Below are 25,615 nucleotides of genomic sequence, written 5' to 3' on the forward strand. Positions count from 1 at the left end.
GCCTTGGTGAAATAGTCCTTAGTGAGACCTCAGACCTAGGTGCTCTATTTTTCAACTTAATCATCAATGAAAACATGCATGCATTTGTTTACTAACAAACGTTACCATTATGACATCACGCACGTAATCACGCTCACACATCACGCTACTTAAAGCAGCCATTTTGTAAACTCTCTAACATGGCGGCCAGCTGCACCTTTTGCGCATATTCGTGTGGGTAAGTGCCTTTTATCTATTTTGATCATTTTTAGTAGTTCCTTGGATCCTGGAACGATCTTTATGATAATTTGACATAATTCTTATAGGTTATTCTGTGCATAGAATTGAACTTTAAGAAGGATTATCCCCAAGGATATTTTGATGAAAGCAGTAAATCACGTACTCAGAAGACAACTCACGTGTGAGTACCCTCTGCATGTCCACATTTTGTCTGAAATGGCATTTGTCCCCGAAGAGTATTGTATAAATAGAACTCCATTTATTTACAGATTCTTGTATGCATTAATTGACTGAAGATTGACAGGCCCATGTGGCAACGCTTCAATTTCTTAACTTCTATGCAAGAAACCTCAGTCTTAAGGTAGGCTTCACTTACCATGTTGCTATTAGCTTTACCTAAGAAAATGCACACAGATACTCTACAGCTAATACTCATATATATCCCAACAGGTGGAAGGTAAACTTGGAATACATACAGATCCAGCCTGCCAAGTCTTTTATGAGATGAACCTTACAATCACCCTATCCTCGTCCAATGAGGAAGGTGATATAGTATTGCTCTTACAATTTGCAATTTAATCATATAGTGATCCCTAAATGAACTGTTTGTACTTACTCTACAGATTCATATAAAGCTTGAAGTTTGAAGAATCAAAAATGATCTTGCATATTAATTGAATTGCTCCTGATGAAGGGATTCTAGTCCCGAAACACGCTGAGCTTTTCAAATCACATTTCTGTTTATCACTATTGTTGTTCTTGTTACCAATCACTAATTAAATTCTGACGTTTAGCAGAATCAGAATCCAGTGTGCACACATATGCATCTAAACATTGATAAACCTTGACTGAGTGTATCTTAGTAACTTCGGTGTGCATGGGACGGGAGCGTCCATCAACCAGGACACTACTTTCTTCTTTTGATCTGTGACTTATGCCACACAGCCATGAAAGCACAAATGACAAGGGAACTGGAGGGCCACTTACACCTCTTGAGCGCGGTAGCACACTGCTGAAAAGCAGGCTGCCTCCAACTATCTAGCAAGTGCCTGTGTTGCTTTCTTTTTTAACTGCACTGCTAATCTTGCATACATTTCCAACCTCTCAGTTACTTGGTGGAGCTATTTCCTCTAACCTAAAACCACAAGTTGATTCCTGCAATTGGATGCATGTTTATCTTTGGGGGGAATATAATTGTTATTCACATAATGCTTACTAAAATGGTCAACTACACCAACAAATAAATGAGAGCAGGCGATGTTGCTTGCACCAGAAATCTGCAGCAGAGGACCGTTAAAAAGTATATTAAAAATACGTATTCTGCTGCTGTAACTGCTTGAGTAGAAGTGAAGTGAAAAAATAAGGTTGGTAGTAAGAACATTTTAATTCTAAAGGTGATAGTGTAGTAAAATAAAAAGGTGATTGATGTAACACTTTTAATTAAACATCACCACTATCATTGTTCTCGCTAACCTTTCTTGCCCTAATTCTTTGTGTTATGTCTGCCATTACAGAAGGGGACAAGCCATTAGCATATACATTTTGGTTCTGCCACTGAAAGGCGCAGTTCAATCTCAACGGCATGGCCAGGCCCCTTGTGCACTGGAAAACAAGACACTGCGTACATGTTTAGGCCTTGTAATCTAGCAGCTTGGGCAGGGGTGCTCACATGAATGGAAGGGCCATGGCTGATGCAAACCATAATATTAAAGGTTGGCCAGAGCAATGCCAGTGGTTGTGATTGATTCAGAGCCTTACATCCATCCTTTTTTTAGTTTTAGCTATTAGGTGTAAGCCAGAACTCTTGCAGTGGAACACAGATAGGATGGAGATGGGATTTCAGGAGGGATACACATATTATTGACATGTTTGTTTATTTACCCACCGAATGACGACCCATGGCTATGTTAATCCCTATTGCATTCCCAACAACTACCACCCCCTTGCGGCTACATGTCTCTGTAAATGAGCTCCTTATGTAATAATAATCTCTTAACAATGTGTGTATTCAGCGAGTTGATTTATAACTGATATGTTTGTCCTCACATCTGTTTTTTCCACTAAATTCGGGTCTAAAACAGGCAATTTTAAAACCAACAGTTTTGCTTGTTCATAGGTATTAGGCAGGCATTGCCCAAGCATTGACAACATATACCCAACATATACCCAGGCACTTGCACCATCTTCTAGCTGTTCCCATTTTATGGCCAGGTGGTATCCTTATGGTAGTGCCTGGAAAATTCCTATCCTATGCCTACTCGAAATCCCAAACTGCTGACTTTGCCAATGTGTATTGGTTTCAATTTGTCTCCGTAAGTGACAGTGTATATTCCTGGAAGTGCGACTCTTGCTTGCTACGCCTAGAAAATCAAGTGGCTCTTCGATGAGTTGATCCAACAAGGCCCAACCAAAAATGTCAAGGCTAGGAAGGCGAGTATCAACACTTTCCCCTTTTCTCCTCATGAGTACCTGCCAGTGGGGTTCAGACCTAAATAGAATGCATCTTTGTCTGTGTGGAAGATAAGCCTGCCCTGCCAGAACTTTTTATGATTAAAACTGATTATTACTGACTTGATAATGTAGGGAAGACCACCAACACCCAGACAGTAAAGCACAATCCTCTAAGGAAATTGCTTGGTGCACCTCTTGCAAGGATAACAATGTGACAGTATGGGCATTTAATCCAGACTGCCACGGAGCGAACTGGTTAGTACAAAGCAAACACCACGCTGGTCAGATAGCACAGCAAGCTAAGGGCTCACCCCTGATATCTGTGTGTAGCCTGCTGTGGCAGGTACGAATCCAGGCAGGGTCAACTCAGCCTTTCATCCTTTCGAGGGCGATAAACTGAGTCCCACTCTGTGGGATTATAATGTCTTCTGTTATCTGAGCGCTCTGAGCCCTATGGGAGTGTAGCGCTATATAAGAAATACATTATTATTATTATTATTATTATTATTATTATTATTAAGGGAAATGTTGTCACTCTTCACTCAAACAGTATAAGATGTTCATTCACCACCATCATTGGCTAGCCCCTGTGTGCATACCACCCGTCCCCTACAGGCCAGTCCTATTCCATGTGGCCTTCGGCTTTGCCACCTTGGGTTCAATGAACATGTTTGGTGGACCGTGTAAGAATGTTTCCCGCCCCATGGACAACTCACGTGATGTGCACCTGGTAACTGGACATGAGCTCAGTGGATACTCTCAAGGTCAAATTTGCCTTCTAAGATGAGAGGTGCTTCTTCGGATCCCAGACACGCAGGCAACCCCGCCATGCCTCCCCGGTGCAGAACAAAATGAGTTGGAATCACCCCATGCACCTCATAGTACAAATCACTGGGCAACGTGCTTTGTGCTTACCCCTTAGCAGCAACCCCTCAGAGGGCCTTCACATGTGTCTCTCCAGAAATGTACTAATCAATCGGGTTGTGAGGGATTTGGGGTGCTGGTTGTGGCATCTGGCAGTTCAATAGGAGCCCTACCCTCCTGGGGGCACTTATGACTTAAAACTGTGTTGAGCTGTTTTGGCAACTCAATACCTCTGCCCTGGCTCCCAGGAGATCATCCTTCAGGAATGGGCGCAACCCTACCTGTGCTCAACTATTCACTTTCCTTTCTGATCTTAAAAGCCTGCAACATAAGACATTGGACTGTTTATCTATCCGGCCCGAAGGTCTAACGCCTGGGCTGGGAATGGGGAAAGAGCTTTGAAACTGGGTGCCAGCATGCGCTACTGCCTTTCCCGCGGCTTGTGCCAACCTAGGCCTCGATCTTAATATTGCGATTCTTCAGTTCTTTTCTGCTGTGGGACGGGGCTGGCTATTACCTTAATCATTACTATATTATATAAACCCACATGCATACACCCCACACTTGAACCCTATTAGGACACATAACCCACTATGCCTTTGCCCCACATACACTGCCCATATGTCATCTATTGCTTGCCCCCATCCCCGGACAGCCGCTCCTCTTTGTTTCTGTGTGGTCTTAATATATTTACTCAGCCTGAATCATTTTGGTGGGCAGGGGAATTGGACATGCATCACAACATTGGCCCCTTTAGTTAATACTATATTAACTAACTCTGCTGCTTCCTGTGTTCTCCATGTGCCTTCTTTAGGCACCCATACTTTACACACATCGCACAAGCTTTCTCCCACTTGGCTTTTTGTTCTGGGGTACAAGTAAGGTAGATTCACCCCCCATCACCTGATAGGTTGACCCAATGTTCTGTGTAAATCTCTGGGTCCAGTGGGGGTGTAGTTACCGTTCCTGGTGGGTCTATGGCTCTCTCAATTCTCACCATATGAGATTTCTTAGGGTCGTCTGTTTGAGCATGCCCATTTATTGTACCATGAGGTGCACTATTTGCCCCGATTGAAACCATCATCATCACACCATTCAAGAGAGTCCTTATGCATCACTAATGGATCATTTGGCAAATACAGAACAACACCAACAGGAGTATTACGATAGGGACCAATATTTTCACTAGTGCTCCGAGCCATGATGGTGCCCATGAAAACATTGTATCGAACCAGTCTTCAGCTTCAACTCCTGCTTATTGTTTCCATACCTGTCTTTAGCTTGTGCAGGGCCCCTGTAATGGGGACATAGGGAACCATTCTCTGCATCATTTGGGGGTTGTTATGTCCAACAGGACAGTCCAATTTTCTTGCACACACCCCCTTCCATGGTTGTCAACAAGTCTAACACGTATTGGTTTTGGAGAGCCATCAACTGGATCTCCTGCATTTCACTCTTGATCACGTTCAATCTTTGCTTGCTGGCGTTCGCCAGCTGGATCATCACCCATCTTATTATTTGAAGCCATTTCGCGTTAGCTGCGGCCTGATCCCCTGGTAACATGATGGACGCAAAGAAGACATCCGTCTTGGTGTACAGTTAATACTTTTCTGGGATTTCTTTCAGCAGCTTGGAAGAGTCTTCAGACAAGTAGTTCAATCACCTCTCCTGTCTTCGCAGTGAGCGCTTCTTCTACTCGCTTGTGGGGACTAGGGTGGGGATTGCTTTGTCTGGGGTGTGGCAACAGGCCGTGCTTTCGTCAGGTGGGCTTCAGGGACCACAAGGATGGCTGAATGCACTGTCGGCAATGAACAGGTACCTCTCCATGATGGTGGGAGACGCAAGTACGCCTGCTGACCACACAAACCGTAAATGTCCATGAGAGCTGCAGTGCCCTTGTTTATGTCGGGAATGTACTAAGTCTTGTTGCATTTACTATTGGTTCCCACTGGATCATTTCCAAAACCTTGAAAACACAACTGGTATTCTTCTGGTGGTTGCACTTTCAGTAGTGTTTCTTTGGTTTCGATCCATGTAAACATCGGATCATATGTGGCCCATATGGTGAGGCATTGTTGTTCACTTCGCTTAATACTTCTTTGTTGAACCCCGCCAGTCCCCCTGCCGTGCAGCTTACTACCGCCTCTTGACATAAGTTTCTCCATACCTGTGGAACAATCTGCAAACCCAACATAGTGCTAGGTGAACTATGCACTGGGCTTAAAGAGATAGCATTTCCTGGGGCACTAACATGTTGGGTGCTCCCAACACGTGGGGTTCAATGAGAAGACATAACAGCTCCCAAATGCTCTCTGTTTCCCCACTGAGCCCATGTGGCTGTATCACACATTGCTAAATTTTGGATGGTGCACATCAGCCATTGCAATTAATCCAATCCCTTTGCATTGGTCATATCCCCTTTCTTCACCCACCCCCCTTTTTTCTCTGCATGACCATTTCCATGTGACCGTGTTTATCACTTGTGTTTTCGCTGTACATTAATACAGTCATCCAAAACAACATTTATTGTACCATATCCAAAAAGATCACCTCCCATATTTACACACCCGCCCCTATCACACCCCCATTATGTGTCTCAACCATATAACTTGGCCAAGTGTATAAATGCTAAACCCTAAAATAAAACCAAAACATACATATATTAACATATTCAGTACTTGGCGACTGTGATGGGAAGTTTGTAATCCGGCAATTCATGAAATACTTTTGCATTTTGAAAATTCCTTATTAACCTGGTAAGTGCAGTAGTAATGGTATGCAAACATTCTGAAAACATTTTAGCAGCTGCCCCTCAGAGGAGCCTATGATACTGTTGGGTCGTTGAATGAGCTGAAGTAGTCTTGCAGTGAGGAGGTAGAATCAGTGGCGAGGATGCACAAGATATAAATATCAAAGAAAAACGAACACAGTGTCCACAAATCAATTCAGGATGAAATCAACAAAGTGTTGTGGTCTCCTATACATGCATAGAGTCAATAATAGTCATTGGCCCTCATTAGGACTCTGGCGCTAAACCATGGTGCTATTAGCACCATGGTCCATGCCGGAGTCCGCCATGGAGAAAGGGGGAATTACCACCCCATTCCAAGGTTGGCGGGGCGGTAATTCCCCCTTTCTCCATGGCCCTTCCCCATTCCCATTTTTGCCCCATAGGGCTCAATGGGAATGGGGAAGGCAGCAATTACGGTACCGCAAATTGCGGTACCGTAATTGCCATCAAGGTCCCTTTGCGGGTTCCTACTTTAACGGCTGGTCCAGATCCAACCGTTAAGGTTGGGAGCCGCAAAGGGACCTCGTAGTAAGGCGTTAAGGGGTTAACGGCGCCACAGCCTTTTACGGCGCCGTTAACCCCTTAACGCCGGGGTCGTAATGACCCCCATGGTGTTGAGGCACCGTGTGTTGCTGTTTCAGACACAGGAGGTGCCATGTGGGGGGACCTCCGGACCTCCGAGAGGTGTACCCGATACCGCAATTCCTTTACCTTGACTGCAAATGGAGTGGCATACACGACGGGGCGAAGAATCCTACGGATCCCTCACTGAAACCCTGCTTAAAGTGCCCTCCCAGGTGGCCAGGGAAAGGCAGACGCTTCCTGATACTGACCTTAGGGGTGATGTACTGCGGGAGGATCACCGGGGAGGAGACAGGGCACAGGGTGGTGAGGAGATCCCATGGGATGAGACACATTATTTATCCTCTGAAAGGAAGTACCTTTCTGAGTTGCCAAAACATATTGTCATTATAATATCCCTGACCCACATATAAGATCTATGACTCTGGGTACAAGTCTTTTAAGGCATTTCAGGATGAAACCCCTCCTTGCTCCCAAAGGTATAATGTAAAAGCATCTGGCAAAAGTGCCTTAAATCAAATGTCTTCCCTTGTAACCACACATTCAAAAATGCTGCCTTTGAATGATATTAAGGGGAATAAATCTACCCTTAAAATCAATTCAATGCTTAATAGAAATAACTTTTATGTTGGGGACTACAAGTCCGATAATCCCATGAGTACTGGGATGAGGAAGAGGGCTGAAGAGGCATGCTGTAGCAGTAGACAGGCAATTAAATAGCCCACACCTGCAGGAACCTGGGAGGCATAAAAGGCCCCCTCAGGCGCAGGCCATTGGAAGGAGCTGGAACTGTGACTGGAGTGCGAGCTGTAGCAGTAGTAGCAGAAAGAAGGCATGAAGCTCTCAAACCAAGCAGAAGTGGGAGTACAAGAGTGACGCCGGAACGTGGATACAGCGGATTTCACCTGCTTGTTCTGAGATGGTCCTGTTCCCCCAAATTCTGAAGTGCATTGGCTGTGCAGCGGAAGTCGTGCAGGAGAGGCATCTTTCCCCATGTGAGCCTGATTGCTGTGGTTGCAGTGCACCAAACGTGTTGGAGACCGAGGCGAGGAGCAGTTGTCAAGCCGTGGGTCTCAGGCACGAGAGGGGCTCCATTAACGTATAGCCAGATCAGAGACACTTTCGGAGAGCAAGGGTGTGGGTCCCTAAGAAGCCAGAAGTAGTAGATGTTGTGGCAGAAGTCGTGGAAGATGTGCGACCCGAAGGGCAAGTGTTCAAGACGCTGGTAAGTGAAGCATGGCATACTAATACCTTGTGCAAGCATTGCCGGCACCAATATTCAGTTCCATATTCACTAGTGTATGGTTTACAGCGAGCAGAAGCTGTTTGTTGAAGTTGTAATTTATTTATTTATTTATTGTGCATTTGTAAGGCGCTTATACATCAAATAATTTGTGTTTCAAAGCGCCCTGAGGGTAACAGGGTGGGAACATGGGAATGAAAAGCAAATATGACAATGAAAGATAGAGGCAGAGACACTAGGCCTTGTGAGCATTCAGACCGTGCAAGTACAGCTTACTTGAACAATAGAAAAGTAGCACCTGCGTATATGAGAAAAGTCCTTTCACTTGCGCAAAGAGCAAACGCTGCTTATGTTAATGTTAAAGGTTTTTATACCGCGCATAGGTTTCACTTGCGTGGTCTCTTGTTACTCTTACGGTTCCATGAAAAAATAGGGAGGGAAAGGGTACGTTTAGTGGCAGGAGTGGGAAAAAGAGCAAGATAGCTGTGATGTGCCGTTGTCAGCTTCAGTTCTGATGGACTGTTCACTGAGCCTGGTGCGAGATAGGAGGCGGCTGTCGGTGTGGTGTTGTGCAAGGTTGTGTGTGCATGCAATGTTCTGTTGTTGCAGTGTTGTTGAAGTGCGTGCAGTTTGCTGTGATGGGTTCTGGTTGAGTGTTAGTATTAGTTCACCCAGATGCGAGTGATGGCTAAGCAACACAGTTTGCCCGGAGATGACAAATGGTTTGCAACCACAGTTCACCTAGTGTGGAAAATGGACAACTAACGCAGTTCATCTCGGTGTGACAAATGGCTGACTGACACAGTTCACATAGATGTGACAAATGGCTAACACAGTTCACCTAGATGTGACAAATGGCTGATATTTGCATTTCTGTCTAAATGTAACGCAAGTTAGTATGCACAATTCTGTCTGGATGTGACGCAAGCTGTTATGCACAATTCTGTCTAGATGTGACACAGGCTGATATTCACATTTCTGTCTAGATGTAGCACAAGCTATTAAGCACAACTGAGTCTAGATGTGATGCAAGCCAATATTCGCATTTTTGTCTAGATGTGACACAGGCTGATATTCACATTTCTGTCTAGATGTAGCGCAATCTATTTAGCACAACTGAGTCTAGATGTGACACAGGCTGATATTCACATTTCTGTCTAGATGTAGCACAAGCTATTAAGCACAACTGAGTCTAGATGTGATGCAAGCTAATATTCACATTTCTGTCTATACTCGCTAGTGCAGTTAGAATACATTCCACCTAGATATGAGATACTTCTAACTAACTGTTCTCCTAGATGTGATACATGACTAGGCAATACAGTTGATTGATTGATTGATTGATTATTTATCTATTATGCGCTTATATTTGTAACGCGCCTATACACAAGTGTTTCAAGGCGCAACGAGGCAAGGAAGGGGGAACAGACGGATGACAGAGACAACGATCTTACTAGGCCAAGTTACATTGAGATCGCGCAAGTGCAGGGGAGGGGGAAAGGTGGCAGGGGAAGGGGAGGGGCAATTCTGTACATGGGATCAAAACAATAACAAGAAGTGCAGCCAGCAGGTGGCAGGTGCAAGGGTAAGTGCAGACAGCAGGTGTCCAAAAGTGCATGTAGGGGGACTGTAGGGTTACAGATACAGACCAAAGTGCAAGGGTTGCTGGGAGACAGTGCGGATGTGCAACTGGGTGGGTAGGGACCTGGGCCTGAAATCAGAGGGTAGACAGGTTGTCAGTGCAGTATCTGACAGGAAATCAGCAGGGGAGAGGGAGAGAGAAGGCAGAAGCAAAGAAAAAGGCCTTGAGGTGCTTCCGGAACCAGAGATGGTTCTCCTTGAGTTTCAGAGAGGCAGGGAGGCTGTTCCAGAGGGAGGCCCCAGCCGAAGAAAGAGATCTACCACCAACTCATTGCTTGGAGCAGCGACTGCAAGTGTTTCAAAGCGCAACCGTGCATGGGAGGGGAAGACAAGACAAATGAACTTACTGGGCGTGGCACATTCAGATCGTGCACATGTGAACAGAACAGGAAGTGCGGGGGGAGGGGGGAGAATTCCTGTCAGACCATGGGTTACGTGCAGAGATACCACTCTCGTGGGTCGTAACAGAAGTAGTGCTGAGGCAAGTGCAAGGCTTGGAGGCAAGTGCAGGAGACTAGCGAGTAAAGCTTGGGACCTGTGAGGCTCTGAAGGTTCACCAGGCAGCCAGTCAGCAAAACTGAGCAGAAGTAGAGCAGAGAAAGCGAGAGAGCAGAGAGAGGTGGTTAACAGGGGAGAGGGAGAGAGAAGAAGGAGGCAAAGAGAAAGGTCTTGAGGATTTTCAGAACTTAAGGAGATCCGGCTCAAGATGGAGAGAGGCAGGGAGGCTGTTCCAGAGGCACCTGCAGAGGATAAATGTCTCCCTCGAGTCTCTGCTTGGAGAAGCGGCTCTCCCGCAGAGAGTTGGAGGAAGTAGAGTAGAGGGCGGCTCACCCCAGAGAGTTGGAGGAAGAAAAGTGGAGGGCTCGGGAAGGAGACTATTTAGGAAGAGAGCGTTGCAGATAGAGTGGCCCCAGAAAGCCTTGTGGACAATACAAAGGGTCTTGAACTTAATACTTGCAGCCATGGGGAGCCAATTAAGTGATTTCAGCACCGGAGAGATGTAGTCCCTGGACTTGAGGCGAAGGATAAGTCTTGCGGTTCTGGTCTGGGTGAGTTGAAGAGGACTGAGAGTAGAAGAAGGAATGTTGAGACTGTTGCAATAGTTCAGGTTAGAGGGGACCAGGGCTCTAGAGACGGTGAGTCTCTGGGGGAAAGTGAGAAAAGGTAGAATACCTCTGAGAAGGTGCAGATGGTAGTGGGACTTTTTAGAGTGGTCCGCGATGTGTGACGAGAAGAAGAGAGTGGAGTCGAAGATGAACCCCAGATTTTTTGCCTCATTGATAGGTGGAGGCTCAGGGCCAAGGGAGACCAGCCAGAGAGAAAGCGGGAAGGCGGGTACAGGGGTCTCAATGAGGACAATCTCTGTCTTACTTGCATTGAGGCAGAGGTTGTTTGCAACACACCATAACTGAATTGCGGACAGACATTCAGGTATGAATGAGGAAGAGGGTAGCCTAAAATAGAGCTACATGTCATCCGCATAACACTGAAAGTTGGAGGTGAAAGTGGCTATCCTAGAGGCCATGTGGCCATGTAGCCATTGAAAGACTAGGGGTATAGGTTAGATCCCTTGGGGACATTGCACGTAGAGAGAGTGATAGGGGAGAGAAAGGACCCCAATTCCACCTGGAATGGGCGGTGATAGAAAGGAGATTAGCCATGCCAGGGCATGATCAGTGATGCCAAGAGTATCACAGAGACATGCGATCAGGGTGTTGTGGTTTACCGTATCGAAGGCAGAGGAGATGTCGAGTAGGATGAGGACAGAAGGGGAGTTAGAATCAAGGTCTGAGAGTAGATCTTCACAGGTTTTCAGAAGAACAGTTTCCATGCCTCTGGATGCTCTAAAGCCAGACTCGCGGTCATAGAAGCAACCAACAGATTCAGTGTGGAGGGTAAGCTGAAAAACTTCTCCAGGAGTTTGGCCAGGAAAGGAGTGATAGAGATCGGCAAAAGTTTGCCAGAATGGATGGGTCAGCAGATGGTTTTCTGAGGAGAGGTGCACAAGGGAGTGCTTAAGATCAGTGGGGAAAACTCCAGTGTCGAAGGAGAGGTTGCCGAGGTCGGCCATGGGTGAGGCGAGAGAGTCAATATTGTCTTTGATGGTTTTGGAGGGACATGGGTCCACCTGTTTGGAAAAGGCTTTCATAGAATGGACTTTTCTAGTGACCTCCTCAGGTGTGACGGGGGAAGAGAGAAGAAAGAAGAGAGAGAGAGGGAAGAGAGAAGTAGTGCACTAGTACTTCACATTCTCTGTCTTCCAAACGGACCACTGAGGCCCCCATGTGCCTCTTGCCCGTCTCTTGGTCAATAGTCAGTGACCCGTCAACAAAGAATACCTCGCTGTCGTCAAGGGCATAATACTGTGCTTTCAGGATTGTTATTGCTAGGTCCCTCATAGGTGGCACAGTCGTGTACATCGTCAGTGCCAGTAATCGTTCCTGTTAGAAAAGTGGATGGATTCATTGTTTTATACCGTACTATGTGAACATTTGAACTGGATAGTATAACCTCATAGACTGACACCCTCTGTGTGGTCAGGGTGGATTTGGATCATTCCAAGATGGTAAATACGTGTGCTTCACGTACAATGTCACTGAGCACCCCATCGTAATAGTGGCTGACTTCTCTATGACTTGGGGTTACACAGAATATACTCGGGATTGCTCTAGCGCAGATCACCAGATGTGAACAGCAGCTGCAAACCCCCATCCACAACCTCCCACACTCATGCTAGGATTACAGGTGCGTGCTGGGATACCACCTTCTGAAGCTAGAGCTTACTCACCCATGAAGTGGCCCTGCATAATGGAATCTAACATGCCATTATAGTATGCCAAGGGCTTGTGGCCCATCATACTCTTCTGGGTTAGTACTTCAGTCATCATCTGCCCGTCTGAATGTGAAAAGAGATAAAAGCCTGGAGTGTAGTCAGGTGTTGCTTGAACAGTGGCAGTGGCAAACACATCTTTTAATTCTTGGAAACTGGGAAGCTTGTTGTGAGGGGATTTGATAAACACCTCACTATCCCTACCCTCAAGAGGATTTCTCTTTTGGCTTTGGCAATGTTGGCTGTTGTTAACGTCTTTTAATATTGCCCTCTCTTGGCTTTGGCAATTACTTTGTCCTTCATACAAACTATTATAACCTTCCTTTCTCCTCCCAAAGTTCTTATTGTGCCACTTTAGATTCTTTCTATCGGCTCGGTATTTAAAGTTACTTTTATTCTACCCCTTTATCTTCTTCACATCAGTTTGCTATTCAACATTATCATTAATGGCGATTACGGAGAATTCCAGGGTCACACAATACTAGTGAACTCACCAGTTGCCACATCTGTGTCCGCTCGCTCCACTCCCACCAGTCCTTCTGCTTCACTCTACATGGTAAACTGCTTCATTCTGCTTCCTGTGGCCTGCACTAGTCACTGGTGCTCGCCTGCCATCAAAGGAGCTTTCCTCATTCCAGAGACAGTCTGGTGCTTAGCTGCCACTGGAGCTCTCCTTACAATGGGGAAACTTTTCCGAATAACACTTCCCACCGTGCAACCTCTGCATTCCAGGTCATAAAAGGAGGGAAAGCTTTTCAAAGTAAAGATTCCCGCTGCGTGACCTCTGCATGCAAGCCCATCAAAATTAAAGACTCCCTCGGGACAATCATCTGCTTTGCAAACAGCGGTGGTTCCGTCGTCTCTGTTTTTCTTCTGCTGCCACTGCAGCGTGGAGTCTCTGCAAGCACTCCACCTTCTGCTACTCGTAATGATCTGCACCTGAGAGGGCCTTATAGACTCAGCAGTCCCTCTGAGGTGTGGGTCATTAGAATGACTAGACTGCACCTTGCAATCTAGTGCCTCTGAATGCCTCTTCCTTGTCCCAGTACTTGGGGCATTGTGGAACTTGAAGTCCCCAATGTTAAGATTATCTCTTTTATTCTGAAGGCTGTTTCCTGCTTCATTTCTACCATTAATTACATCTTCAAAAGGAATTTTGAAAGAATACAATGATTGGTTTGGATTTAAAGGATAGGTCATTTTATTAGAATTTAAGAAGTAAATGTTCTGATTTATTTCACAATATTTTTATTGGCATTTTGAAATTGGCATTACACCAGTGTCAATCTCCCCCCTCACTGATTTCTTGCGCCATTTTACAATTTCAAAACGTATTCAATTGGTTCCTGAAAAGTAACAACAAACTAAACAAAACAACAACATTTGACAAACTTGAACTGTCTTCATTTTGAACGATTGTAGTGGCTACGTTACCTTGAATCCGCTTGGTGGCCTGTCCATATCTTTTTCGGTGGGGGGAGGGTGGGGTTGACTTTCTTCCCCTTCATGTCGCGTCTCCCTCTTTTCTTCATTATGAGCCCCGCGCTTCCTGTGGCTGTGCGCTACTTGTCCCGCCAATTGGTTCACGGGGGCATGTCATCGGAGGGTAGGAACATGTCTCTCACCACGGCCTTCCATGCATCAAATTTAGCGTTAGTATCGCCCTCATCCCCGGCGATCCCTATACCCCATGCTTCTGTTTCTGCGGCCGTCCATCGCTCCATTTCCCTCTTCCATCTCATGTATTGTGGGCCTTTTTTTGACTTCCGCGACATTGCCATCTTCCTTTTTGCCAGTATGAATGCCATGTCCATCACCCGTACAATGTGTTTTATTTTGCTTAACCTGGGATACATGCCCAGCAGACATTCCTTCATTGTCCACTCATATCTGCTTACTCCGCCCTTCATGCATGCCTGTTTGATGTTGGCCCAAAGGGTGCCCACTTTTGCACACCCCCAGAACATGTGTATTAGGCCTGCTTCGTCATGAGTGCACCATGGGCAGTGCGCCTCCGCTTGCCGTTTGAAGCTTGCTACCCTTTTTGGGGTCATATACGTTCTATATAGGACGTTTATTTGGATTAGCCTGAACCTGGCATTTCTGGACACTGCCTTTGGGTATTGCAGTGCTCTCCCCCAATCACTGTCTGAGATCTCCTCGCCAGTGTCCGTTTCCCATTTGGCCCTTAGTGTGGCACCGCGGGGGTTGGGCCTATCGTTTAGCTGCACGTAGATTCTCGACACTGGCCTCCACCCGTCGCTCAGGTTATACATCTCTGTCACTAGGGGGGGTCATTGTTGGTTCCTCTGGCCAGTCATTCCATCTCACCCTAGCCTCATGTTTAAGTTTCTGGTACCATAAAAATTGCCCCGTAGGTAGGCCCTCTATCTCCTGCAGTGATTCCAGCTCTCTAAATTCCCCATCCTCGTACATGTCCCCCCAGGCGTATATACCAAGTCCCTCCCACTGCCTAAGTGTATTAACATCAGCTGGTGTCGTTCTCATGTCTGCCATCAATGGAATTTCCGGGGAGTAAGGGTTCCTCGAGTGTGTGATGGTTTTAACTCTTTCCCATACTTGTCTGCCCAGTTTGGCTAGTGTAGGGGCTCTATCGGCTCGATCCCAAGGCGCCATATTATTTCTTTGAGGTATATGGGTTTGACGAGATCACTCAGTAGGCCGGTTTCGCTGGTGACCTCATCCGACAGCCATTTGGTAACGTGACTAAGTTGGGCTGCCAGATAGTACCTTTCAAAGTCCGGGAGCTGTATGCCCCCTGCATCATACGGAAGGGTCAGAATATTCAGTGCCAGTCTGTGACGTGCCTTTCCCCATATGAAGTCTCTAATCTGGGCTTCTAATTTTCGGAAAAAGGTGGTCTGATGTAGTGACAAATGGTCTGGAAAAAGTATAGGTATCGTGGCAGTATGATCATTTTTGTTATTGATGCCCTGCCCATCATTGAAAGTGGTAGCCTAGACCAAACTTTCATCGAGTTGTGGAGCCCTTGAGTTACCGACAGTGTGTTCTGTTCATGCATAAGTTCAGGTGTATGTCTAATCCTGACCCCCAAGTATTTGAACATATCCGGCTGCCACTTCACCCCAACCTGTGGTAGGTCGTCTACTCCTACCCCCCTCAAGCCCGCCAGTGGAAACATGCAGGATTTTTGTCTGCTGAAGTGTATCCCCGAGTAACGAGCAAAGTTGTTTAGCACTTCCAAGATTGTAGGGGCATTGTTTTTTGGGTCTGTCAGGTAGATCAGGACATCATCTGCATATAGTGAGATAACATGGTGCCCCCTACCCACTCGTATTCCAGCATCCCAGAATTGCTTCCTTATATAAATTGCGATTGGCTCCAGCCCCAAAATATAGAGCATGGGCGAAAGGGGACAGCCCTGTCTAGTGCCTCTTTGTATGTTCCAGTCTCTTGATACCCATTTGCCCGTCTTTACTCTGGCTGTTGGATCATTGTACAGCATCTTGATCCAGCGCACAAATCCTTCCCCAAATCCGAACTCCCTTAACACCTCTATCAGCCACTCCCAGTAGATGGAGTCGAATGCCTTTATGGCGTCTAATGACAATACTGCCATGTGCTCCTGGCCACCTTCTGTGTGTGCTATAATGTGCTGTAGTCTCCTCAGATTGGCAGTTGTGTTGCGAGCAGGGACAAAACCATTCTGATCCTCATGGACCAGACTTCCTATCACTTTGGATAATTTCTTGGCCAGGATAGTGGTCAGTAACTTACTGTCATAATTTAGCATAGCTATCGGTCGGTAAGAGTCGCATTCATCAGTTGGTTTGTGTGGTTTGGGTATCGGGACTATTAGCATCTCTCTCATGGTCTTGGGTAGGGTTCCCGTCTCGTAGGCTTCCTGAAATACCTCGTGTAGTAGTGGGGTTAGTGTTGTCTCGTATGCTTTGTAGAACTCTGGGGGGAGCCCGTCCGTTCCTGGGGTCTTGCATGTGGACAGGGATCTAAAAGCGTCTATAATGTCCTCAGGCATAAGAGCCTCTTCTAATGAGTCTCGTTGTTGGTCATTCAGCCTGGGGAGTCCTATCTCTTCTAGGGTGTCTTGTATGTCTGTCAGCGGTACTTGGGGTCATGCGCATACAGTGTGGAGTAGAAGTCAGCAAATGTGGTGTTTATTGAGTGTTGGGTTGTTCTTATTTCTCCCTTCTTATCTCTTATCGTGGTCACTGGGTGTTTTGGGTGCTCTCGCCTACATAGCCAGGCCAGTAGCCTACCTGGTTTGTCCCCGTTTGTGTGCTCTGGTGGTACGTGTTGCGTAATCAAATTTTGCTAGCCGCCCCCACGCCTGGTGACAATTCGTCCGTGCCTCCTGCAAAAGCTCCTCTTCCTCTCTAGTTCCGGCGCTATTAGCTTCTCCCAGCCTTATTTCCTCCTCCCTCTCCTCTAATTCCCTCCTCAGCATTTTCCTGACTCCCGCTGTCCCGGCAATAATTTCCCCCTCGTTACCACCTTCAGGGCCTCCCATACCGTGCTCCAGCGCTCCACACTGCCACTGTTATTGGTGACATACTCTACCAGTTTTTCTCCCAGCTCCTCTTTAAATATTGGGTCCTTCAGAGCCTCCGTGGGCATTCGCCATAGCGGGATAGGGGGTCTAGGGCCCTTCAGAGCCCAGTGCATTAACAGGGGAGAGTGGTCCGAGATCGATCTGCCCATGTATTGTACCGATTCTACCTGAGCTAGGTGTGTTTTGTCTATAAACATGTAGTCGATTCTCGTGTGGAGGTTGTGTGTGGAGGAGTAATATGAGTATCCCCTGTCTGTGGGGTGGTGTTCCCTCCAGACATCTGCAAGGTCTAGTTGTTCCAGCAGGTTGTTCAGCACCTTTGAGGTCCTATCCGTTCGCACCAGCGGGGGTTCGGACCTATCTAGGTTCCCATTCCTCACACAGTTGAGATCCCCGCCCCATATGTAAAGGCTGTCTCTGTGTCGCGCCAGTTTCATCTGAAGCCTAGCAAGGTAGGACGGAATACCGTGGTTTGGGAAGTATGTGTTGACTAGGCAGATTTCTACTTGCTCAAGCACTCCCCACAGTATCAAATATCTCCCCTCCGTGTCTGCTTCAGTCCCTAACACCTGAAAGGGCACCTCAGGGTTAATCCAGGTATACACTCCCCTAGCAAATTTGGAATACGGGGCCCCCTGTCCTTGACCTCCCCAGTGCTCCTGTAGCCTTGACTGGTCCTCCACTGTGAGGTGAGTCTCTTGGAGCATTGCAATGTCTACTTTCTTCCTGCGAAGATAGGACCTGATCCTGTTCTGGTGCAGATAGGACCCCAACCCTCTCACATTCCAAGTTAGTATTCTAAGTTGCATTGCCATGCATACGGCGCCCACCCCGGGGGCTCCGTTTGACTCTCGCCCTCTCACCTCGTTTCTTGCGTCTTCGATTTATTGGCCACCGTTCCTTGTTCCTCGTTCTGTATGAAGACTGTAGTGTCAAACCAAAACTTCTGCGGCAACAAACGCAGCTTAAACAGTCAACTTTGTTAACTAACAGTCCAACAAACAAGTAGTTTGGACTGTGTAACTGCAAACTGCCCCCAGCAGTTGCAATGAACATGCAGCGCTCAGGGGCTCCCAAGCTTTCTGAGCCTCTCCAGGCTTTCCAGCATGGGCATTGTGCGGGAATATGACCTGCACATGTCTCGTAGGGGTGGGCCATTAACATGTTCGCTTGTGGTGTCCGGTGCTCCTGTCCGATACAGCTATCTGTGTGTTGTGACCCCAAGTGCAAATTAGAAGTCTGCATTGTGCTTTAATGTGGGGTCTGACGCCAGTATTCGTGAGTCCGGTTTCTTGATCATCTATTGTCCGTTTTAGGAGGTTCCTCGTCATCATCCGCCAGATTATTGTGCTCGAGCCACATGTTTGCTGCCGCTGGGGATTCTAAAAAACTGCTTTTCCTTTATAAAGGACTTTGAGGCGAGATGGGTAGAGCAACATATATTTAAGATTAAGTGTCCGCAATCTCGCCTTCACTGGAATAAAGGAGTTCCTGGCGAGTTGCACTGCAGGGGTATAGTCAGGATACATGCCTATTGTAGAGCCTTGCTTTCTAATCACTCCGCCTTCCCGGGAATACCTCAATATTATTTCCCTGTCCCGGAAGTTGAGGATCCTGGCTATAATCGGTCGCGGGTGCGAGCCTGGTGGTGGGTGCTTTTGAAGAGATCTGTGGGCCCGCTCCACCGAGAAACCTTGTGAGAGTTTACCCGCACCAATCTCCTGCTGCAGCATTGTCTCTATGAAGTTTGTCGGGTCCGGGCCCTCCATGTCTTCGGGAACACCTAGGATCCTGATATTGTTGCGCCGAGCGCGTCCTTCTGCATCCTCGGAGCGCGCTTCCAGCCTCGCTACTTTTTGTTCTAGGTCGCGGACTTGCGCTTTCAGTTCTGTAGTGTTTTCTACATTTTCTTGCAGGACGGCTTCATTAGTGTTCACTCTCTCCGTTAGGTTGCGGGCGTCCTGGCGCATAAGCTGCATGTCCGATTTTACTACATCGATCCTGTTTTCGATGGAGGTGTGGAGCTCTGCTATGGCCCGGAGGACCTGTGTGTTGTCGGGCGCTGCTTCTGGGTTCGAAGGTCCGGTGTCAGCCGCGGAGTCAGAATGCGGCAGCTGCTTGGGCCTTACCGTCGTGAAAGAGTCCATTGTTTTTGTTTTGGATTTGGGCTTGGGTGGCAACATCACTTTCCTTAGGGGCAGCGTGCGGCTTTCACTGTCCGATGGGCACCTGTGTGTTTGCGGCGGCTCTGCATTGCACTCCCTGGGCTGGCCTCTTATCCGGTAAACGTTAGGTTGTGTCTAGCAAGGCTTCCCTAGACTTTAGTGTCAGGTTATCTCAGGTAGTGGTGAGCTGTGTGTCCCGCAGCGGTTCAGGGAAGTGTGCAAGATGGGGGTGCAAGTGTAGCTTCACCCCCCTTCAGCAATTCTGTGAACCAGTGCGGGTGACGAAGATGATCGGATCTGTTATGCCACTCGCCGTTTTGTGTGTGAGGAGCTGAGGACCCGTCCCAGCCGCCGCTCCCGACCTGCCTGTTGTGTGGTACAGCCAATTTAACCCAGTTATGGGCCTTGCGGAGGAGCGCCGCGGTGGAGTACCGTCTCCTGCGCCCAGTCTTTCGTATGCGGCCGGTGCTTATGTCACCGTGTTCCGGGATCCCCGCTCATTCCCAGGACCAGGGGAGCAACCGGCTTAGTGGGTTTGGGAGGCAGAGGGATGCTTTACCTTTAGCCTCTCCAGTCCAGTCTCCCGTTTGATTGTCGGGATCCGCGGCACCGATCCTAGTGTGGCCGGGATCGGGGTTAGTAGCGGTGACCGGGACTTGCAGGAAGAGCAAGCGGAGACAGTTTCCCTTCAGCTGCACCGCAGTCTCGTCATTCACATAGAGGGGCCGTAGGTCGCGTTAGAGTCCGCCATCTTGGGTGTGCAGGGGCGCTTCCTTGTCTCACTCGCCTCCGATGTTGCGGACCCCGATTTCCCTCAGAGGTCGGGTCGCAGCCGCAGGAAAAAGGTTCTCCTCCAGCAGGTGTAGTAGCACAATTACTGCTTGGTTTGGGAGCCGAGTTCGCGCCTCTCACTTGAAGGCGCAGGGAGCCCCGCAGGCCACCGCCATCTTGGTGCGTAGGGGCGCTTCTTTGTTTCGTTCGTTTCCAATGTTGCGGACCCCGTTTTCTTTCGGAGGTCGGGTCGCAGCTGCAGAAACAGGGCCCTCTCCCAGCAGGTGATAACTGCCCGGTTATTGCTCAGTGTGGGAGCTGAGTTCACGTTGCTCACTTGAAAGCGCGGGCAGCCACACGGGCCATCTTAGGAGCATAGGGGCGCTTCATCTCCTAGCTCGTTTCTGGCTCCGCCAACTCCGTTTTTAACTGGGAGTTGAGACGTTTCAGTGAACGGAGGTTCTTCTTTCAGCAGATGTTGTTTCCGTGATGATTGCTTAGCGTTAACAGCTTAATTCATGCGGCGATAAGGATCGCAGACAGGAGCTTCACTGAGGTGCGACTTCACAGCATGCGTGCTGGCCACGCCCCCCGAAGTAAATGTTCTGATGTACACATTTCTCATTCTCCTGTTGACTTCAAGAGTTTTTACCATTACAAATGTGGGCAGCTTTGTGAAAGTGAGTCTTACTCCTGATAAATGATTGATTATGACAGATTTAATAATCACCAAGATAGATATCTTTGGGAAAGGCAACTTCACTCTGACAAAAAGCCATTACCTATTCTGGTATCACTGAAATCTCTTCCTCTGAGGAAGACAAATACAGTGGGCCTGATTACGAGGTTGGAGTTAGCCTTGCCGGTTTGACCGGCAAGGCTACCTCCAAACTCTCATCCAGGTCCGGCACCCACAAAAGGGGAATTACTGGGTCATTCCAACCTCGGCGGACTCGGTAATTCCCCTTGCGCGGGTGCCGGGCCCGGTACATCCCCATTGCCATTTGAGCCCCCATAGGGCTCAATGGGAATGGGGAGGGTGGTAGCAACAGTACCGTCAATAACGGTACCGTTGCTACCATCAAGTTCTGCCCACGGGTGCCGGTACAGCCACCAGATCAGACCTGGTGGCTGCAAGGGCACCCGCGAGCAGAACCCCTAGTATGGTGGTACGGTAGCAACAGTGCCGGTAGCGATACCGGCGCCATTGTTGCCTTACCGCCATACTCGTAATGAGGCCCAGTGTCGCATACAACGGAGTCCTCCCCTTGCATTGGGACCCTTCTCCTCCCAGGTGATCCTCCCAGCTAATACCACCCCTTGGGTTAGGATCAGGTAGCAGCTGCCTTCCCCAGGCCACCTGGCGGGAGACTTTAAGCAGGGTCTTTGTGAGGTCTCTGCAGGATTCATCACAAAGTCCTCCGTAGATGTAATTGTGCTCTTTTTTTTCTGGGCGTCTTGGAGTGCCTGCAGCAGTGGTGATGTGTAAGTCATGTAGTCAGAAATCCACGCCCTACAATAGTTACACAACCCCAGGAATTTCTGCATGTCCTTAAATATCACTGTCTGAGGTGCGCTGAGCACTGCTGCAGAATGTCCTGGGGTTATTTTCTTACCATGAACAGAAATAAGTTGACCGAGGCATAACACCTCCTGTTGACAGTACTGCCATTTCACCTTGTCCATTTTGTAACCTTTTTCAGCAAGCAATTGTAATAGGGTGATGCAATCGTCCCTGCACTGTTTTTCGTCAGCACTGCACACCAACAAATCATCCACATATTGAATAATGGTGCTTGGCACATGTATGTTCCCCTAATCCGCATGTAGCACCCTATTAAAGATACTGGGGGACTCACAGTACCTTTGTGGCAAACTTGTGTGCTGAAATCGTCCCCCGTCATATGTAAACACTGTCAGATATTGGGAGTCAGGGTGCAATGGAACAATGAAGAGTGCGTTTTTCAAGTCAATGACAGTAAAGTTGGTCACCAGTGTGGGTATGTTACATAGTATTGCTGCTGGGTTGGGTACTACTGGAAACACAGCTTTCACCATGTTGTACAGAGGGTGCAAATCCTGAATCATCCTCCAACTAGATCCTTTTGATTTCTTGTTGGGGTATATAGCCATGTTATAGGGAGAGTAAGACGGTACAATGATGCCTTGGTGTAAGAGTGCAGTGAAGGTATCATTTATTCCCTCCTCTGCTTCTTTGGACAGTGGGTACTGTTTCACTCAGGGCAATACTGCTCCTGGTTTAAAGGTAATTGGAACTGCAGCAATGCTCTGCAGAAGTCCTACGTCATGGGGATTGGACGTCCACAAAATGTCAGGTACCTGGGAGAGATCTTCTTGGGCAAAGGATGGGAAACATTCTGCCACAAACATGGGAGCGATACTGTATCATGATCTTGCTGGGAACACACAGGGCCAGTACTATCTCACCGTCATCGCCATTGTCCTCAAACAAGTCAGTATCTGTAACTTCTTTGAATGGCTGGGCTGGCTCTGTGCACAGTACTGTGCACAACCCACCTCCATCTCTATCTGTACCTATTAGTACAATCCTTTTCTTTGATACCACCACCCCTTCTATATCTAAGGTGAGGGTGGTTCCTGTTAGATGTTCTTGAGGCTGGGCGGGTCTGAATAGGAAGCCAAAGGATATTCACCAGCACTCATTACCGACTTGGGGAATTGCATTTAACAACACTTTAACCCTGTAGATAAACAAATCTGGTTGTACTGGGATCCCCCTGGCTGCTGTCTCACTCCCCAAGGCATGAATGACCTCCATGGCTCTTATGTGGCACATTCCTGAGGTTACCACACCACTCCTCTCTCAGTAAACGAGATAGTCATGTTCAGCTGGATGAGCACGTCTCGTTCTAACAGGTTGACAGGGGACATTGTTGAAAACAAAAACAGGGCATGTACTACATTTCCCCCACTTTAAGTCTTCTGTAAATGGAACCGATTTCACTGCCCTAGAGAAGCCGTGCATGTCCATAACCTAACCTGACAAAGGGAAGGGCCCCACATTAATACATGATTTGGTTGCACCTGTCTCCACTATGAAAATTAAGGGTTCCTCTTTGGAGTTGGCAGTGACTGGCAGGACTCGGCATGCTAAGGCTCTCTGTGAGCTGTATTAATCTGGGTAGGTGTTAATCCCCGGGAAGACAAAAGGATTCCCTCACAGCATGCTAGCCTCTTGTTAATGTGTAACAGTGCCATTGGGAACTGCTTTAGTGTTGGGTATTTGAGGCACTTGCGGCGGGGCAGAATTCCGTGTGTACAGACCCGCACCACTGGGAACTGGTCCTTGTAGCTGCGGAAACTGTGGAGAGAAGCAGGCAGGCTGGTGCAGGCGGCACACCATACGGGTCCACTGTGCGTCCAGGAGCATAGGGCTGTAGGTACACCTTGGGCATATGGGGGTATCTGACTGCAGGCAACTGCTGGCCTACTTTTTACAATGTCCCATCCTCCTGCATGTTAAACACTGTTCTGTATTTCCACCTCTATGCCCCATCCCCCCAAAACCTTTTATATCCCCCCTCAAGACCCTGCAAATCCCCCTCTCCACCATGGGTGCCCTCCCTGAGGCCACCAATGATACTGTGGTTGAAACCCACCGTTCCATTCAGGCGCCGTCCTCACATCTGCCTGTACTGCCCTGTGCTGTGTCTGTGTGTCCTGTAATGCTGCTACTACAACCCTTATACTGATATCTTCACTAATTTTTTCTGCACTAGTTTCACTTCCTCTGTTTGTAGTCGTAGGCCTGTTTTCTTCTCTTTGTCTCTTAACCGTTTGCAATGATCTATAATTATGGACTGTAGCTCTGCCCACCCCTTTGCCTCTATCCCCACTATCTTGTCGAGGGCCTTTTGCACCTCCTTGGGAACCCTTTTTAACCACAAAATAAAAGAATGGGATCAATCAATTCCATGACTTGCCAATCTCTGCCCTCCACATCTCTTGTGTCTGTAAGATATGCTGGTGGGGTCTTCATCATCCCATATCGTGCCTTGCATGATGGACTGAAGTTCCGGAGTGTCCCAGTAGGTGCATCGCAAAGCCACCCATACCTGCGCCCTGATGTCATTAAAGGGGGCCCCATCATGAATATCATCCCCTAATCGCACTCCGGGATGCCCTGCTTTTACCCATACATCGTCAGCCTGATCCCCATGTATTGCAACAAATAGGCTTTTCAAATAACCTACAGCCAGAGAGATAGTGGCCATTTGATTTTCAAATGCGTAGATCCATTTCCCTGTGCCTGCAATGAGGGATGGCAGGGCATTAATCCGGTTATTTATGACCATGGTATATACTGTGCCCTCCCTGGTCCCTTATGTGACAGGAGGAACTGTTTCTCCATCACCTTTATCGCCTTCCTCTTCTCCACTTGCTTGCCTTTTGCAACTGCCATACACACCAAGCTTCCTGTCTGCTGTCTTCCTCTCCCCGTCCTGTTCTCAATGTGTACATCCCTGATAGCAGTAATATCAATCCTAAACAATATGTTCCTCCAACCAAATAGGTGCCTTCTTCCCATCCCTCTTATCCATCCTCAATCGTGCCAGCTCCTCCTGCGTCCTCCTCGATGCCTCTTCTAATTGTGGTTTTCTAGCTTGGTCCCCCTGCTCTTGCACCCGTACAGCTGTCGATGCTATGGTGTTCGGGTGGTTGTGGCACTGGGCCTGTGGCGACTGAGAGGGCGGTACTGTGGCAGGCAGAGGGATGTACACTGGGTTTGTGTACCCTTAGGCTGCACGGGTAGGGTAACATTCTAACGGGGGCTGTGCTGTACTTGATGGCGATCGTACTGTTGGCTCTGAGGCGGGCGGGGCAGGTGTTTCTTGAATGGATGGGGCAGTGGGCATTGTGAGGGGTCAGAAATGTGAGGCGTTCAACTTTGTAAATGTTTTCCATAAGATGCCATGTTATTAACTTAGAAGGATTAAACACCTCTCTATCCCTACTCTTAAGAGAATGTCATTGCCTATTTCCCTGCCTATCAAAATAACTAAAGGAAACTCTGTCCCTCACACTTATACCTACAACAAATGTATGGCAATTCAAAATATAACAAACCACAGTTAAATCAAACATAAACTTGATAACTGTTTCTCTTTCTGACTTGGGTAATGTTCCCTTCCCCAAATTCAAAGCAGGAATTGTGTATCCACATTTCAAAATTGGAAAGTTCTGTTTTATTCTGGAAAACAATATTCTTCTTGTTCCAACAAGTCTCTCAATGGGACTTCCTAACAGTTCCAACAGAAATAGCAAATCTGTGCTTCTCCATTGATAACAGAAAGTTCAACACAACTTCTTCAGAACTAAGAACACTTTCACAGTGGCAATAGAAATAGTTTGTCTGGATGATTGAAGAATGATTCAAAACATAATTTAGTGGCCTTGCCACTTCTTATTCTCCAAAGTCTTTAACCACAACACAATACTTTAAGATCTTCCACCTTGTCCACTC

General features: G+C 47.6%; 1 protein-coding gene across 2 annotated transcripts in view; it reads left to right on the plus strand.

Annotated features, from left to right (window-relative positions):
* LOC138453022 (probable G-protein coupled receptor 139) overlaps nt 1-25,615 on the plus strand; it is a 258,219-nt gene that overhangs the window by 48,726 nt on the left and 183,878 nt on the right. The gene's annotated exons all lie outside the window — the stretch shown is intronic.

The sequence above is a fragment of the Ambystoma mexicanum genome, chromosome 4p (assembly GCF_040938575.1).
Source record: "Ambystoma mexicanum isolate Mex_15411 chromosome 4p, UKY_AmexF1_1, whole genome shotgun sequence".
NCBI lineage: Eukaryota > Metazoa > Chordata > Amphibia > Caudata > Ambystomatidae > Ambystoma > Ambystoma mexicanum.